The following is a 17,589-nucleotide window of genomic DNA, read 5'->3' on the forward strand; positions in this document are numbered from 1 at the left end:
AACAGAAAAGGCACTATTCCTCTCAAAGCAAGGACAACAGAATACTAAGTTGAGCTCCATGGCCCTAAAATTGAGCTTTGGGAAAACTGGAGGAACCAAAGGACTTATCCAAAGAGAAAAGGGATAGAAGGAAGAGCAGAAATTTTGCAGGATTATAATTAAATGAGAGGTGAAATGGGGGAAAAAAAAAAAAAGGCAGTGAAATCCAGCTATTCACCCCCAACAGAAATAAACTCATGCAAGACCCTGTGCATACCAAAGATTACACGTTACTATGATTTGCTTAAATAAACCCAAAGATATCCTTCTGGTTTCATTTCTTAACATAAATGCAGTTTAGGACTTTGGTTATTTAAAAGTAGGTTAATGAATCTCTCGAAAGGTAACCAGACAGCAACAATTAATAGAGTGCTTTAAAGTCTTCAAAAGGGTGCTCTCACGCTAATCACTAATTAAGATCACTATCCACCTAACTATAGGGGAGGCTGTGAAAACAAAGAAACAAACAAAAAAGCCAACCAACCAGACAGAAAGGGATACAGAAATATCTTCACCCAGGAATGGAGATTTCAGAAGCCTTGGTCCTCAGGAATGATTATGTGATAACAATAATTAAGGAATAGGAAGTCATGAGTCATCAGGCTATTTAAACAAACAAACAAAAGAAAACCAGTATAAATTTGAAAGACTTGACTAAATTTAGTTTTTCATTCCTATAATTACCTTTTTTTTCCTTTTTCTTTTTTTGCCTTCCAGAAGCTTTTTTGAAAGGTGTTTCCCCCTCGGCTTCAAATTCACCTTTCCTGTCCCCTATTTTTATTGGATCCTTAAATGGGTGTCACAGACAGTGACCGCAGATCTTACTTCTAAACAGCACAATTTATCCCAGCACAGCTTACAGAACACGGCCTTGAAAGGAACAGACCGAGGGGAGGACGTTGCTTTAAATGTAAACCGCCCTACTTATTAACTGGCAAATGTATTCCCATACAGTTATAATAATCCTATCACTGTTTAATTACAAGAAGAAACAAGGAAACCATTTTAGAAGCAGGAGCTCTTTCTCCTCTCAAGAGCCTCAAGGTTCAGAGATGAAACACTGTATTTTTGTTTTGTTTCGCTTTTTTCTCCAATCCTTGATTATCTCCGAGAAATTACAGGGCTTGCTCAACTTGGATGCTTGATTGTGAAACCTAAGTGCACCTTCATTTACTAAACCCCCTAAGGACGAGATGAAAAGTCTCCGGTCAAGCCTGTTTTCCTTGTGCACTGAGATGTAAATGGAAAACCAATGAGCAAGTCTATCTTTGGTGATGACAAGCACTGAGACATGTGTTTTGTTTGCAGGTTAAAAAGAGAAAAGCAAGAAGAGAAGAACAACTCCCTAGAAGCAATCGTTCACGGGTCCGTGTATCTATTAGAAAGGAATTATGGAAGCCCACTGCACAGCAAAGGCCTAGAGCTCGAGAAAGGAAACGCTGTGGTCCTGTGAGCTGATCTGACAACAGCGCAGCAAGAAAAGGAGGCAGGGCTGATGGGTTATCATTAATAACAGAGTCAGTCAGATGTTATTTCAACTCCATATGCAAATAGATCACTCATGATATGAGAGGCAAAGGGCCAAATGAATGATCCCCAAATAGTTCAATTAATCACAGTTCACCAAATGACCCAACCGTAAGCTGGCTGCTCTGCTCTGCTCTGAGAAGAAAAAAAAAAAAAAAAAAAAAAAAAAAAAAAAAAACTGCTGAAACAGCAAGATAAGGGATAAAAACCAACTCTGTTTTTAATCAGAAGTCTTTCCAATAGGTCCAGCATCTAGCATGATGAGCTCCAAGCAAGGAGAAAGGTCACAGTGCGTAACCTGGTGCTGCTGCTCCATGGGACGGCCTCCGAGGCTCCAGGACGAGGAACAGAGGACATTTAATCGGCCACTGTCGACTGACCTGAAGCCTCCACGCTAACCAAGCTGAGGGAGCTAATCCACCTGACGGTTTGAATGTCAGACTCGGCACTGGAAACTCAATTTGGGAGCAAATTGGAATCAGATGTGATGGTAATAAAGTGAGAGAAATGAATGCGCTGTGGCCAAGACCTTGTGAACAGTGGCTTCAAATGGCAGCGGATTCCAGGAGGACCCAGCGATTGCAGACGGAGCAATGGGTGGCTCATGCATGGGGACCACACACTGATCGAGCCGAAGCCCGCAGAAGTCAGTGAGCGGCGGCAACGCATTTTCTGCCGAAGCCCCTGTCGTACATCGTGCACGTGTCTTCATTTTATTTTCTTAATGTCATGTGAAGGGCACTAACACATACTTAGATAATTAGGTAAGACATAAGGTATTGGTCCGAGTCATAAACCAAAGCTTCTGCTTAGGAGATCTGGAACGCACGTTAATAATTTAGCATCAGGTAAGGATTAGGGGAGGGAAGAAGTGTGGGACAAAGAGAGTAAAGGTCAGGAAGTATCTGCCTGAACTAAACAATATGGAACTATTAATCATCACAGGATTAAAGACACTCCTAAGAGTACATTCAAGAACATTAAAATTTTTTTAAAAGATTTTATTTATTTGACAGAGAGATAGAGGGCACAAGTCCACAGAACAGCAGGCATAGGGAGAGGGAGAAGCAGGCTTCCTGCTGAGCAGGGAGCCCAATGCGGGGCTCAATTCCAGGACTCTGGGATCATGATTTGAGCTGAAGGCAGACACTTAACTGACTGAGCCACCCAGGAGCCCCAAGAACATTAAAATTTTTTAAATGGTTTTCATGGATACTGATTTCTCAGTGACTTCTAACATCTTTTTAGAATTGCTGTGTATCATTACTTGCTGACAGTACAATTTCCTTTGCCCACCCCCCCTTTCTAAAAGTGCTAACTAGCTTATATGCATTCGGAAAATAAGGGTGAAGCTAAGTTAATTTTGTTTGAGAACACTGTGATCTTCTTATGATTCCTGGATAAGAGTGAGGACAAACAAGGGTCCCTCAAACCCAGTAAGAGAATTTTAGGAGAATCCGGGAACAAAAGAGTCCTAAGAAATGATTCAGCTTCTTCCCCCCACCCAGACCCCCTCCACCTCATGCCCCCCCACCCCCATCAACCTTGGGCACAAAAGAAGAAAATAACTTGTTTTATTCATGAAGGCAAGAGAGAAAACTGCGATGTTTCATATGTATAGACAATTTCCACAATGGTAATTTTAAAAGAATGTACTATTTAATATGGGTTTTTTTAAGGTTTTATTTATTTATTTGACAGAGAGAGACACAGTGAGAGAGGGAACACAAGCAGGGGGAGTGACAGAGAGAAAAGCAGGCTTCCCGCTGAGCAGGAAGCCCCATGTGGGGCTTGATTCCAGGACCCTGGGATCATGATCCAAGCAGAAGGCAGACACTTAACCGACTGAGCCACCCAGGTGCCCCTATTTAATATTTTTAATAGTTATACATACAAAATTAGAACAGTATGTTCACATATGTTTAGGGACTCTTTGAGCTATTCTTTTTTTTTTTTTTAAAGATTTTATTTATTTATCAGAGAGAGAGCGAGCGAGCACAGGCAGACAGAATGGCAGGCAGAGGCAGAGGGAGAAGCAGGCTCCCCGCCGAGCAAGGAGCCCGATGTGGGACTCAATCCCAGGATGCTGGGATCATGACCTGAGCCGAAGGCAGCTGCTCAACTGGAGCTATTCTTTTTAACTGATGGGTCATTCTGTGATTTTAAAAGAAAGGAGATGTGATTATATCACAAATAATATATATTGGAGCACCTGGGTGGCTCAGAGTTAAGACTATGCCTTTAGCTCAGGTCATGATCTTGGGGTCCTGGGATCAAGCCCCGAATTGGGCTCTCTGCTCAGCAAGGAGCCTGCTTCTCCCTCTCTCTGTCTGCCTTTCTGCCTAGTTGTGATCTCTCTCTCTGTCAAATAAATAAATAAAATCTTTTTTTAAAAAAAAATATATATAGGGACGCCTGGGTGGCTCAGTTGGTTAAGCAGCTGCCTTCGGCTCAGGTCATGATCCCAGCATCCTGGGATAGAGTCCCACATCGGGGTCCTTGCTCCGCAGGGAGCCTGCTTCTCCCTCTGACTCTGCCTTCCACTCTGTCTGCCTGTGCTCGCTCCCGCTTGCTCTCTCTCTGACAAATAAATAAATAAAATCTTTAAAAATATATATATATATATATATATTAGATAACCCTCTCTCTAAGAGGTGGAGCTTAATTCTCTTCCCCCTGAGATTGGCTGGATTTAGTGACACACTTCCAAAACTAGAATAGGGAAAGGGAAAAATAACAACTTTCCAGTGGAGAAACCTGACAGACAAGGTCTTAACCAAGTGATTCAGAAAAACACCATCTGCTAAGTTACGTCGCTCTCATGTGCTCCTGATACAATGTTATGGGAAGGGGCTTCACCTCAGGTTTTCTTGCTAAAAACCCTTAAGCCCAGTCTAATCATGAAAAAACATAAGGCAAACCCTAATTGAGGGTCGTTCTACAGAACATCTGACCTGTCCTCTTTAAAACATCAGGATTGTGAAAAACAGGGAACATTTGAGAAACTGTCAGAGATTAAAGGAGGGAGAGATGACTAAATGTAATCTATGTAGGATCCTGAGCTAGTTTCTGGATCAGAAAAAGGGGGAAACTGCTAATATACAAAGAGAGTCTGAGTTTAGTTAATAGTAATATACCAGTGTTAATTTCATGGTATTGACAAATGTATTCAGACTATAAAAGATATTAACATAGTGGATGGGTGCCTGGATGGCTCAGTCGGTTAAGCATCTGCCTTTGGCTCAGATCATGATCTCTGGGTCCTGGGATCAAGACCCGAGTCAGGGTCCCTGCTCAGTGGGAGATCTTCTTCTTCCTTTGCTTCTCTGCTCCGGCTCTCTTTCTCTCAAATAAATAAATAAAATCTTAAAAGAAAAGGAAACATATTAACACAGTGGCAAAGTATACAGAAATTCTCTCAAGTCTTAAAACTTTTCTATAAATATAAAATTATTTCAAAAAAATTTTAAAAGTTCTTTCTCACACAGGAGAAGAGAGAGAGGTAGGGAGAAAGTAAAACTGATGGGAAGGATGGACAGGATGAACAAATCAACATCCAAATATTCCAAGATTATTTTAAGGAGACGTTTAGCCCAATTTTTAGGAGATTGTGCAAGTCATCTTTGTGAAAGAAGACTTGGTTAGGTCCACCCATGAAGATGGTGAGAAGCAGTCGGATTTGAGAGACATTTTTATAGAACCTATAAAAGAACTGTGTGTAGAATAGGAGAGGAATCAAGGAAGTTTTCTGCCTAAGCAAATACAGTTTGCGGGCAGAAGAGTTTTGTTTGGACATGTTTCATCCAAGATGACTCTAAGGATTCCAAGTAGAAATTTCCAAATAGGTGGCTGGACTTCTGCGAGCCTGGTTTCAGGAAAGAGGCTGGAGCTGGGAAAAGACTTTGGAGTTATTACCCTACACAGGGCATGTAAAGCCCTGGGCTGGCTGAGACAGGAAAAGAACGGGAAGAAAGAGGCACACCCTTATGCATCATCATGGGCACTTCAACATTTCAAATCTTCAAGGACAGAGAATCATGCTACGTGTTGTTAAATGGTGCATTGCACATGCAGCAACTAGGGTTCTTTTTTTTTTTTTTTTTTTAAAGATTTTATTTATTTATTTGTCAGAGAGAGTGAGCACAGGCAGACAGAGTGGCAGGCAGAGGCAGAGGGAGAAGCAGGCTCCCTGCCGAGCAGAGAGCCCGATGCGGGACTCGATCCGGGGACGCTGGGATCATGACCTGAGCCAAAGGCAGCCGCTCAACCAACTGAGCCACCCAGGCGTCCCAGCAACTAGGGTTCTTAATAACCAAGAAATTGAGACAGGCGACAAGTAGAAAAAAATCTACTGGGTAGATACTAGCTCTCACACAGGTGACAGGATGGTAGCACAGACAAGATCAGAAAACGGGACAAAATCCAGGAAATTAAACCCCAGACAACATGGCCACACTCGGGACATCTCCACAACTGAACACTGAACTCAAGTCCAGCCTCCAAGAAGTGAAACTTAACTGCCTGTGCATCTTTCCCTCCTCACTCCTAGTGGGTTTTTCCCCTTCTTTGAGAGTGTTAGTATGATCATACCTGGGTCTCTGCTTCAGCTGTCATGGAACAGAGGAGAATACTAGATCCCTTCACCAGTACAGTGGGAGAAATAGTCATTGGTAAACTCACCATGTCATTGAGAGTTACAACTATTTTACATTTGCAGACAAACTGTTAATTTAGGGAGAGAGTCCAAAGAGCCAAGATATGCAGGGCAATACTTCAGGCACTGCTTAGGGCACTTAAGGAGGAAAGAAAATATGACAGATTCAAAAGCCAGCTGGTGGAGGGGGGGCAGTGATGCCCGGGTGGCTCAGTCAGTGAAGCCTCCACCTTCGGCTCAGATCATGATCTTGGGGTCCTGGGATCGAGTCCTGCATCAGGCTCCTTGCTCAGCGGGGAGTCTGCTTCTGCCTCTGCCTGCCACTCCCCTGCTGGTGTGCTTGTGTTCTCTCTCTCTTTGTCTCTTTCTCTTGGTCTCTGACAAATAAGATCTTTAAAAAAAAAAAAAAAAAAAAAGCAAGCTGGTGAAACATATATGCACACAAGAAAAGAGATACCAGGTATGAGATTATGCAGTTTTACCTGAACATGTAAACACTAACAGTGGACAAAAGATCAAAGGGGAGAAGATAATTCAGCTCAGGCAGTGGGTCTGAATGCAACTGGTGACACATTAATATCATCCAGGAAGCTTTTCAAAATAACAATGTCTGAACTCCACCCCTGGAGATTGAGAAGGAGAGTGGTCTGTGTAAGTTATTTAGTGGAGGTTAGTGCTTGCTTGCTTATTTATTTATTTATTTATTTAGAGAGCGAGAGAGCTATGGGGGTCAGGGGGGACAAAGAGCAAGAGAGAATCTTAAGCAGGCTCCGCACTGGGGAATGGGCTCAAACTCAGCACCCTGAGGTCATGATCCGAGTGGAAACCAGGAGTCATACCCTTAACCAGCTGAGTCACCAGGTGCCTCAATACTTTTAAGTTCCCTTAAGAACAATGAATATGCATAAATCTTTTGCCTTTGGGTTTTTTTCTTTATGGAATATTAGTTTTCTTGCCATCATTACAATAGTGAACTTTCAGGTTTTCAGTTATTTCCTTTGCAAGTGGGAAGCACTGGAGGGCAAGGAGAGGTACCCTCAGTGGAACTCCCTCTACGTGGGAGGGTGTAAAATGAGCAAGGAGTACAGATTCATCTGGGAACTGGTTCTCCCAGAGAAGGGATTTGGGCCCCATTTTTCTGGCCTCTGTTTCTAAGGGTCACTTATGAAGACAGAAGCACAGGTCAGGCAAGTTCACACTACAGAACCAGATCTTACATGACACTTCGGTTAGAATCAGAGCAGTGGTCAACAGCAGCTTATGTGCAAACAGCGCTTGAAAACTCCAGTAAACGGCCCGTAAAGGAATTGGTTTTCTGCATTAAAAGCCTGTAGTGTACAGCTAGAAAAGCAGCAGGTCGACCTCAAAGATCTGCCTGGACATTCACACCATTTGACCTGCAAAACATCCCTAAAATCCCTCAGTGGGAATGTGAGATCGGTGGAGAATCCCAAAGGATCTCCCCTTTCTCGCAGGCTCTATTTCATTCTATTTTTGTATCTATAAACACTTAAAGGCATTTATTTGCAGTTGTAAAGCTCAATACAATCAACCATAAAAGGTAGACACAAAACGCTTGCTGGGTTTCCATAGCCATTTTCCTTGATCAGAAACCACATCCTCACTTTCTTTTAATAAGAAAGTGGCTACCATCTTGCTTTCTTGCCAGGCTGGCTTTTTTTCTGCTGTGAACCCAAGTCATCAGCTGTTACATGACTAGGCATTAGGTGTACAGGCTCTCTCCATAGACAAAAAGTTTCTTAAGTCACAATATGGCTATCTGTCTCTTTCGGTTTTAGAAGCTCTTATCAAAAACTCAATCTAAGAATTTTACAACATCATCACCTGGTTATCTGCCGGGACCCTAATGCCCTCCCACTGAAAGCCCAGGGGAGACTAGTAATTGCCTCATGGTCACAAAGCCAGGACATGCTGGAAACAGAATCTGAATCAGTGTCATAAGGTTCCAATCTGTTCCCCTACAACGGACTGTGCAGGGTGGAGATGTGAGCCACTGAGAAGGGTTCTGAATGAGTACCTGTGCAGAGAGGGCTGGAATCAATAACCAAAGAGGGCAGCCTTTCCTCTAAAGAGTAAGAAAGATACAGGTTGTGAACAGGTAGGTCTGTAATTTCAGAAAAGCATAAATCACAATCTTTGGCCAAGGGTGAAGGCCAGGGGCTTGTGGAGGGACTAAAGCAAGCAAATGGAGGTCCTTTATTCTAGCACACACTTTTTAATAAGGGCCACGTGGGGGGTGCTGTGCCAGGCTCTGGGGAGAAAGGATTCCATTTGCTGTAAATTTTAGTGCTGATAAACCTGGAAGAGAGACCTTTAAAAATTATGCAACAGGACCAAAGGAGGAGGTGATCAGTTTTCCATAAGTACTGCTTATCGCCCAAGGATGCTACCTGTTATTTGGGATAACAAAACCTGGTGGAACTCACACTACTCTCAACCCTCAGGCTTAGCTCAGGTTCGGTGAAGCTAATGACAAAGTTCATTTGCTTTGGCCAGAGATGGCATGTGATTCAATCTGGGAAAACAAGATGCAAAACAATGTGTGTTTCCAGGATCCTGGGAGAGAATTCCTTCCCTTTTCCAAGAGAGCTAACAGGAAAGAAGGTGCACTAACCCCAAGAAGCTAATGGCGGCCGTAGGGTAGACAGACATGGAAGATGGCAGACAAGACAGAAGGTTAGAAACTGGGTATTGGGTGGTATCTTTCATACATGACACATGAGCCATTCGATTCTCTTTACTGTTTTAACTAGTTTAACTTGTGGGTTCTGTTTCTTGCAGTTCAAATATTCTCAAGTGACACACTACTTTTGTCTGGTTCTTCTTTAGCAGCAACTGGGAGTTGGTGAGAAGTGGGTGAGAAAAGGGGTATCCCTGAAAGAGCAAGAGATGTAGCAAGGCTGGGTGGAGTGAAAGAAGACACAGCTCTTAGTAAATTCAGAAGTGCTGGAACTGAAGGTAGAAAGAAAAAGCCAACAGAACAAGAATATGGAGGCAGAGACAGGGTCAAGTCACAAAGTTTTTGGAAGGGTCTGCCTTTTTGCTAGTGGCAACGAGGAGTTCCAGTAACATTTTATTATTATTTTTGAAAGATTTTATTTATTTGAGAGAAAGAGAGAGAGAGTGAGTACAAATTGTGGGGAAGGACGGAGGGAGAGGGAGAAGCAGAGTCCCCCCTGAGTAGGAAGCCAGACACTGGGCTTGATCGTAGGACCCCCGAGATCAGGACCCGAGCCTTAGGCAGACACTTAACCAAATGAGCTGCCCAGATGCCCCTATAACATTTTAAATAGGAGGGGAAAAATGGTGAAGTCTGCACATTAAAAAAAGATCACTCTGCCATCAGGATGTCAGATGGCTTATTAAGGACAAACAGGAAAGGAATTAGGGGGTTTATGAAGTTTGTCTGGAAAGCATGGTGGAGTAGGGACCAAGGAAGAGGCAGTGAGGAAGTCAGAGAGGAGCAGATTCAAGACAGAAATGTGCACAGGATCTATAAGGTGTTGAGAATAAATGCTTAACTAGTGGAAGGTTTAGAACCCTGGGAGCTAAGGGCAGGGTGCCATGCAGAGCTTAGGAAAAAGGGCCATCCCAAAGTACAGAGAACCTTTCAGAAGTTAAATAAAAGAAATCTGAATGGATGAGGGGATAGAAAAACCATTTAAGTTAGACCGCAGGGTCCCTGATGGGCAGGAACATGAGATAAAGTTCCAGAGTGAGGCAGGAGCAAGGGTCAATATCCTGGGTCTTTCTTACATGAAAGTTACACATCAATCATCACAAACCCCTCTTCCACTTTATGATTCATACACACAGGGCAGAAGTGGTTTTCCTTTACTACGCTCATCGGCCTCCCTCCACTTAAGAACAGCAGCTCCCATCTACCGTGTGCTGATGTCCGCTATCTCATTTCATCTTCACCACCATTTCCATTTTACAGAACCGAGACAGAGACAGGTTAAGTAGCTTACACAAGGTCACGGAGCTGGTAAATGGCTTAGCCTGTCTTTGAATACACATCAGCCAGAGTCCAGAGCAGTTTAATTATTTTTCATCCCCAAGGAAGACTTGGTCTGCCTGCACTGGGACCCTGACTCGTGGAGGCTATCAGGGTGTCCTCGTAGTTGATAACACACTGGCAATAACTCTCAGAAAGGGGTTCTACCGATTTCTGCAGCTCTTTCTAAGCAAATTTCACACAAATTATTTCTTACAGACTGTATGTGAAGCAAGGCCTTGAAAACACATTACTTTTAACACAGACCTTTTAAAGCAGAAAAAAAGCGTAACAAGTCAAATATCCAGCTAACCCCAAGTAAATGAGCAAATGAAACAAGCTTCCTTTCCCAGCCAATTATGATGGTTCCTGATGGTTTGTAACATGTTACACCTTTGACTTAAAAAAATCAAGCTTGGGAATCGGATATTTGTAGCCACATTGCCTTCCAACTTAGTATTATGTATGGGAAATCCACTTCGAAGTCAGATTTTCCACTTCCTACATGGGTTGCTGAATAATAGCTAGTACTTACATTAGTAACATCTCTGGTTTACTAAGTGTTCATTAAATACTAAAGTGAAGGGCAACTTATTTCCTCATTATTAGTAGCTTCCAGCACAGTCAAATTTTACTTTATGTGCTTATTTTGTTCTCTAAGAACAAAGGACTATTTCTTTCAAGAGAAAGCATGTCCTTTTTGAAATTAAAGAAACTCCTTTAGATCCAATTAGAAGAGTCACAGTCCTCTGCAACAAAAGCAGCCAAATAAGTAAACATACTAGATCAGCCAAACTTCAGGCTAAAAAAAATCTCTATTTAAGCTAAGCCAATCGTATACTCCATAATGACTAAATGGAGAAGATTTAGACTCACATACACGTATATTCTACTCCAAACGTTAGAAAGCATCCTTAAAAATTTCCCTTACCTTGTGTAGGACTCAGTCTCTTGAATTATTATAGGAGGATAGGACAACTAATGCCCTAAAGTGTTAAGAAGCTGAATGAGAACACAGGTCCTGCATTAAGCCCGGGTCTCAGACATGAGAGCACCCTAAATGTCAGCTATTACTATGTGAGCAGGTTTCTCACATTGGACAAGGCACCCAGGGCACAAGGGAAGAGCTCCGAGAAACAGAAATGGAGGGAAATCAAAGAAGAGGCACAGAAGACGCCTCCTCCTCTCTCTCAGTGTAGAACCCGGCCACTGTTCTGGGAACTACCTGGAAGATTCGAAGCCAATCCGGCTTCAGTGAAATCATGGACTGTTACTAATCATCAGAAAAAATGCCTATAACAGGAGATCAAACGCAAAAGCTAGATATTTAGAATTTTAATTGCCTTTAAGACAGTGCGAGTTTAGAGACCCTTCAGGGCTATAAAATTAAGGTCACTGTGGACAAGTTTTGTGATTTTTCTTTTTTCCCTGAGAAGAGTCTTAACAAAGATCTTGATAAATACGCGTATCGGCCCTGCCACTTAACTATGTTTCTTGTTACTCAGGAAAGCCTGTGACCTACAGTGAGCTTAGATAAAAAGGCAACACCACACAGCTGTGCCCCACAAGGCTTGGCAATTTTTTCAGTTCTTCCATCCATTACCCACAAATTATAGTAAATTCAAAATATTGATCTGCACACCCCCCCATGGGAAGAAAGTTACCATCGACTTTTATTGCTTATTGTTGGGTACAATTCCCTGGAATCAATAAAAGCTACAATGTTCATAAGCTTCTAAAAAGCTGGTTAATACAGTGGATATGAGACACCTCTTAGGATCAGTATAAATCTATAGGATTCTTCAATAGAACAGTGAGTGGCTAGCAAACATCTTCAATGTTCAAAAGCTTTATTTGATTTTAAAATCTTCTCATTACCCAGGAAAATGTATCTGTGACTGGGAATAAACATTAAGCAATTAGAGAGAACCCCACTTAATGGATCTTCACTTTCCTCTTTTGGTTCCCTTGCATTCCCACGCTGATGTCAATGTCCAATCCAGGGGCAATTATTAACAGTTGTGATCATTTTTTAGAAAGTATAGCTTAACACCGATTTAAGTAAGCTTTCTGAACAGTAGCTTCCAGGTTCGATCAAAGAACGCCAGTTTGCCCATAAACAATATTTCAACTGCCCCTAATTCAAAGAATCAATATCCTTTTATGAACCAATTTTTAAAAATCAGGTAATAATTCACAGGTTCCATTAAAATTACAGACAACCATAATACAAAAAGAAAAGGATTTTTTATAGAACCAGGAACCAGAATTGGATGAGACTATTTGACCAGTGATATAGAATTTATTCAGCTGAGATTAATCATTTTTATTTACTAAGGGCCCCTTAGAGTTTATCTAGCAGTCACTCTTCTGAAAGCCCATTTTAGTGTAGAAATTTACTGGCAAATCAGCTCCAGGGAGCTCTTGAAGTGCTGTATGAAGCTAATACCCACAAGCCTGCTTTCTTCTGACACTCTTCTCCATCTAAATGCAAAAGACGACACTTAAAATGTACATATAAAATGTACAAAGGTGATGGAAGATTAATGACACACATATTCAAATAATCAATAATGTGACTTAAGCCTTTAATGGTACTGAAATTTATTGTAAGGAGGTCACAGAATAAAATAAACAATTGGCTTGCGGGGGATATATCTTTTACTTAGTAAGTAATAGTTCCTATTTGCTAAAGGGCACGGTAGCTGACTTTTAAGATTATTTTCCCCAATGTGTTATTTCAAGTAACAGTACCTGGAGGATGCTGGAATTGGGAGCCCCAAGACTGACAAACACGAGTTAGCTATCTCCCTTTTCCTACTTTGCACCTCCCCCAGCAAAACCACCAGGAAAATCGGCACTGCTCTGCCTGCCGCCACAATGCCACCCACCAGCTTTGCCCCGGTAAGTGCCAGGCCCTGTGCTCCATATTTTCTCATACACGATCTCACTGGAGACTCACTTCAGCCCCGCAATTACAGACAAATTACCACCACTTCTTCTCATGGGAAACCGAGTTTTGGAAGAGTTACACTGTGATCTGCTCCAGGTTAGAGGACTCAGGCAAAGGACAGCAGAGCAAAGACAAAAGTGGGGTGAGGGACCCTGTTTCCATACTATACCAGCCATGGGCGTTCATCAGGCAAACATTTTTATGGGAGAAATAATAAATCTTTATTTATTTAAACTGCTCTTAGTTTTCTGTTACTTGCAGCTAAACATATTCCTGATAACTGTCCAAAAACAGTTCATACCGAACTTTTCAAGTCACTTTTGGAGCAGGGTATCTAAAGGCACACTAAGCATCAAGACGACCCTGGGTGGGGCACCTGGGTGGCTCAGTGGGTTAAAGCCTCTGCCTTCAGCTCAGGTCATGATCTCAGAGTCCTGGGATCAAGTCCCACATCGGGCTCTCTGCTCAGCAGGGAGCCTGCTTCCTCCTCTCTCTCTCTCTCTCTCTCTGCCTGCCTCTCTGCCTACTTGTGATCTCTGTCAAATAAATAAATAAAATCTTTAAAAAGAAAAGATGACCCTGGCACCACCGATTATGAGCATTAGAAGGGCTGATTCGGTACCCAAAGAAAATGACCAAATGTTCCTGAAATTAAGATTCGATTCTATGAGAAACAAAACTTTGACAACATTGGTTACAGACTGTCGATGTGGTTCCTTTTTTCAAAACAGATTTGAGAGGGTTGCACAGTGTGTGCTAATGACTTTGAAGTTAACTAAAGAGATTCCAAATTTAATGGCATCACATTTGTGACAGTTAATTAGCAGAAAATATTACAGTGCAGTGAAGTTTTTGCCTTTTTTTTTTTAAAGCATCAAAAGCAATAAAAGGTTTTGGGTTTTTAATTGCTTCTTCCCAAAGACTGAATTATGTTCTAATGCAAAGATAGAATGAATCCTTCTCTCAAAGTCAAAAGATCCCTTGTGATGTTTTTGTATCTCAAGGACTACAAAATAAGTGGATGTTTAAATTTGAGACCTAAGAAAGTTTTCATAAGGTGGCCTCATTTTTGTTGACTGAAAAAATAAAGCAATTTTCAAGTAGTAAGATTTTTCCTTTATAATATGTGAATGTCGCCATTTGTAATTCGGGGTGAATGGAAGTGGTTTCCACTTCGGTTTTTATTATACTAATTGGGTTCTTCCTTTGAAAAATCAGAAGCATAATAGATCTTATTGTACTGATATACTTACTATATCACACGGAAGCTCTGTGTCTTCATGATGGATTACACTGGATTACCTTGGAAACCTGAAACTGACGGTTAATTTTGGACTCACTGTCTTTTGAATGAAAGCAAGCAACAATAACAGTAAAAGCTGAGAAAACATGCATAGGATATTGAAACAGTTGCATGCTTATCTCATTGAAACTACAGTAAATTAAAAAAAAAAAAAAAACAACTGATGATACCAAACAATATTATGAACAAAGACAGGGAATCAACTTTAGATCCTTAAAGAATACAAAGTCACAGACACTTGAACTATCTTTCAAAGCCACACTATCTAGACAAGCTGATGAATTCACACTAATGCTTTTAAAGGGTTTTATCACTTTTAAAAGCTAGTCAAATAAAAAGAAAGAAAGAAAGAAAGGAAGAAAGAAAGAAAGAAAGAAAGAAAGAGAAAGAAAGAAAGAAAGAAAGAAAGAAAGAAAGAAAGAAAGAAAGAAAGAAAGAAAAAGAAAAAGTAAACTTAGGGTGCCTGGGTGGCTCAGTGGGCTAAGAAACTGCCTTCGGCTCAGGTTATGATCTCAGGGTCCTGTGTCAAGCCCGGCATCAGGCACTCTGCTCAGCAGGGAGCCTGCTTCCCCCTCTCCCTCTGCCTGCCTCTCTGCCTGCTTGTGCTCTCTCACTCTCTCTCTCTCTCTCTCTGTCTGTGTCAAATAAATAAATAAATAAATAAATCTTTAAAAAAAGAAAGAAAGAAAAAGTAAACTTAATTACACTAAATTTAATAATTTACCAAAAAAAATAGTACCTAAATAAAACAGACTGTTAAAGAATTAGATCTTTTTTTAATCCAGATGTAATTAACATAGAACTTTGCTTAAATTTAAGGTGTGCAACATATTGATTTGATACATTATGTTCAATATGGTTGCTCCATTCTACTGTGTCCCATAATTATTAATTCTTCTAGTGGTAGGAGCAATTAAGAGGTTTTTTTAAAAAGATTTTATTTATTTGGCAGAGATCACAAGTAGGCTGAGAGGCAGGCAGAGTGGGGAGGGGGAAGCAGGCTCCCCACTGAGCAGAGAGCAGAGAGCCCAGAGCCGAGAGCCAAGAGTCCAATGTGGGGCTCGATCCCAGGACCCTGAGATCATGACCTGAGCCCAAGGCAGAAGCTTTAACCCACTGAGCCACTCAGGCACCCCGGTAGGAACAATTAAGATCTGGTCTTTTTAGCAAGCTCCCTGTGGACATACAGTTTTATGGTCTACAAGCACTGAACTATATATAAGATGCCCAGGATTTATTTATCTACTAGTTTCAGGTATGGGCTCTTGAACCACATCTCTTCACACTCCCAGCCCTGGTAACCACCATGCTTCTGTTTCTTTGAGTTCGGGTTTTCACAGATTTCACACAGAAGAGATTATATGTCTCTTTTAAAGAAAGAATGTAAATTCAAAAATCTTCTGTGCTAATTATTACACACTAATTGAATAAAGCTGATTACCCACACATGCCTAGGTCCACCAGTATGAATGTGTTTAAGTGGCAGAGCCTCAGAGAGGCAGCCAGGCAAGGTGGCTCAGAATACTTGGCTTAGGAGGGGCGTCTGGGCGACTCAGTGGGTTAAGCGTCCACCTCTTGATTTCAGCTCAGGTCATGATCTCAGGGTCCTGGGATCGAGTTTCGCATTGAGCCCCTTATTGTACCAGGCTCCCAGCTCTGTGGAGAGGCTGCTTGTCTCCCTCTCCCTCTGCTCCACGCCCAGCGCTCTCTGTCTCAAATAAATAAATCTGAAAGAAAGAAAGAGAGAGAGAGAGAGAGAGAGAGAAAGGAAAGAAGAAAGAGAGAAAGTAAACTTGTTTAGGAGTATGGCCTTGGGCAAAGTATTTAACTTCTCTGTGGCTCTCTTCTCTCACTGGATATTATAGGTAAAAATAGGTGGTGTTATTGTGAGGATTCAATGAAATAATACACATAAAGTACCTAGGAAAGTGATTGGCATACATCGAGAATGCTAATATTAGGTTATTATTCTATTTTAAATATTCATGTGCAAATCTGACATTGCAACCTTAAGGTTTTGCAATTTAAAAGTATAACGTGTTCATCTACATAATAGGTAGTTATGCTGATGTATCTTCTGTGCACCAAAGGACAGATGAAAACCAGTAATAAATTTAAATATTCTCTAAGCCTGCTTAAATGAAAGCTTAAAAAATCTATCTTTGCATTTCTTATTGATACTCTCAGGTGCTTCCAGATGAGCTCTGCTCCTTTAAAACGAAACCAAAACAGATTACCCTCACAGTTGTAAATGCTCTTTGTCAAGTATGAAGTCCATCTCAATGGAAACCAAACTTCCTAAAAAAGCCAGATTCCATTTTTATCCCCCCACATGCTAAACAAGTCAGCATATGTTCCAAGCGTTCTATTGTGCATATCTTAAGCAGACCTTTTTTAGCATGTGTGGGTTTCATTAAATCACAAGTGAGAAGGTATTTCTTGCTCTGACCAGGAATAAGGCTGGATTTGTTGTCTACTCTGCATTCTGTATTTTTCTTAGTCTACCTTTCATCAATAAATAACAGTGTTGCTTTAACTAGAAAGTGTGGAAAATTCTGATTGAATTTTCCACTTCAAAGTACACAAAATCATTTCATCTAACATGCTGTGTTGGAAAATCTATGCTCCATTCTGACCTCCTGTTGCAGTCTATTTCAAGTGTTGGTGATGCACCGTGTCACACCGCATGGCTGGTGAAGGACAGTAAACATATTGACTGAGAAATGTTTTGAAAAACCCCTATTCCACATAGATCCCAGCTACTGTCAAAAATCACAAAAATGTTTGCATTCTGTCTGTGCAAGAGCATGACCGAGCTCTAGGAGAAATTCCCACAATAAATAAAAGAAGCTACTTGCATAACTCTCCATCTAAACAAGATGATGCTGGGCTTGGGATGAAGGGGAGGGGGGGTTGGGGCCAAGGTTTGGCCCAAATAATATGCTCAGAGGTGTCTAAGAGAAGACGTTATTAACAGTGCCCTTCCTTTAACCTATTTGCAAGGTTAAAATAAAATTTAGCAGAAGAGATTACCACCACTACTGAGAAGGCACAACTCAGCCGGCAGGCAAGGAACACACCGAAGGAAAGGTAAT

At 41.4% G+C, this 17,589-nt stretch overlaps 1 protein-coding gene across 6 annotated transcripts in view; it reads right to left on the reverse strand.

Moving 5' to 3' along the window:
* MAST4 (microtubule associated serine/threonine kinase family member 4) overlaps positions 1-17,589 on the reverse strand; it is a 552,196-nt gene that overhangs the window by 272,036 nt on the left and 262,571 nt on the right. The gene's annotated exons all lie outside the window — the stretch shown is intronic.

Source organism: Mustela erminea, chromosome 3 (assembly GCF_009829155.1).
Source record: "Mustela erminea isolate mMusErm1 chromosome 3, mMusErm1.Pri, whole genome shotgun sequence".
NCBI classification, from domain to species: Eukaryota; Metazoa; Chordata; class Mammalia; order Carnivora; family Mustelidae; genus Mustela; species Mustela erminea.